The following is a 1,305-nucleotide window of genomic DNA, read 5'->3' as shown; positions in this document are numbered from 1 at the left end:
AGAGAGAGAGAGAGAGAGAGAGAGAGAGAGAGAGAGAGTGGGGGGGTGAAAGGGGGAAGGCAGGGGGTGGCTAGCGTGGAGATAACGTCGAGATTCTTTAAGTATTTTTAATCCAGTTAGATTTCCCTTTGGATTCCAAGAGTTCCCTGCCGAATCCGGCCAAGGACTAGAATTCCACGCTAAGGATGAAGTCAAGAAGGAAAGACAAGTCACAGAGACAGAGCGATGCGATGAAAACCCATGAAACCGCTAGCTTGACTGCGACTCCAAGGATTTAACCCATTCATCACCCCCCGCCCCCCGATTCTGGACAATCCTCTGTCTCCCCCCACCTCCATCCCGCCCTTCCCAGCCGGTTTACAGCAGTCAGGCCAGCGCCATCGAACACCTTCAGGGATTTGGAACAAGCTCCCGAAGTCCCCCGGGCAGATTCTTTTCTCAGGAATGCCCGCCTAAGACAAAGTTCACATTCTAGTCCCAGATGCTGTCAACCCGCAGGACCACAGGCACCAGCCAGGTCCCCACCCCCCCTCCATTCACGAGTTAATTAAAATAAAATAAACACCTTTCGGGAATTAAGAAGGTGATCGCAGCCACGCCGGCGTCTTCCCGAGGCGGCCCGCCGAGCTCTTACACACGCGCGCGCACACGCGCACGCACGGGCGCTTGTTAACGCCACATCTGGAACCAGACCTCCTAGGTAAACGCGGTCCTCGGAAAGCGATCGCCCCGATCAGGCCCACCCCTTCTTCTTCCCAAGATCCGCACCCCCGCCCTCCTCCTCCGCCCGTCCGTTCCCCCCTCACACACCTCCCCCAGGTTCTGCGCCCAAGGTGGAGGTGGGGAGAGGAGGGGGGCGGGAGAAGTTAGCCGGAGGGGGGGCGAGGAGGTCGCACCCAAGTGTGGAGCCACCGCCCGGGGTAGGGGCGCACCGCGGACTCACCGGCTAGCCAGCTAGCGCCTGGGCGAAGCGCGCATGACGGTCCCGCGCCCGGCCGCCCCGGAGCCTCCCCGGCTGCAGCGGCCGCCGACTCGGTGGGCTCCGCTTAAATAGCCGCGGGCCGGGAGCCTGGGAGCCGCGCGGCCACTCCCGGCGCGAGGGAGATATGGTTCTAATCAGATGCTGGCAGCCCCGGGCGCCCCAGGAATGCGCCGGGATGTTTTTGCTGCCGGGTTTGGTAACTCCCCCTCAACGTGTCTGCCCAGTCTTCCAAACTTAACTGTTTATTAACTCGCGCCGCCGCCGCCGGCGCACGGCGCACGGCGCACAGGGCCGGTTCCGGGGCTGGCCGAACCCGGCCGGCT

General features: G+C 62.2%; 1 protein-coding gene across 5 annotated transcripts in view; it reads right to left on the bottom strand.

Annotated features, from left to right (window-relative positions):
• Positions 1–1,173, bottom strand: part of Dab2 (Dab, mitogen-responsive phosphoprotein, homolog 2 (Drosophila)) — a 51,616-nt gene extending 50,443 nt beyond the window's left edge. For 4 of the 5 annotated variants that reach the window (XM_013018598.1, XM_013018601.1, XM_013018602.1 and 1 more), the window contains exon 1: positions 944–1,173. The gene's annotated coding sequence lies outside the window, so the exon portion shown is untranslated. Of the gene's footprint in view, positions 1–565; positions 618–943 lie in introns of those variants that run through there. The other variant, XM_013018599.1, reaches the window with a different exon arrangement.
• Between the last annotated feature and the right edge of the window lie 132 nt (positions 1,174–1,305).

Source organism: Dipodomys ordii, unplaced genomic scaffold, assembly GCF_000151885.1.
Source record: "Dipodomys ordii isolate 6190 unplaced genomic scaffold, Dord_2.0 Scaffold41, whole genome shotgun sequence".
In the NCBI taxonomy this organism is placed as follows: Eukaryota; Metazoa; Chordata; class Mammalia; order Rodentia; family Heteromyidae; genus Dipodomys; species Dipodomys ordii.
Note: the sequence above shows the minus strand (reverse complement) of the source record. Positions and strands in the feature narration are given on the sequence as shown.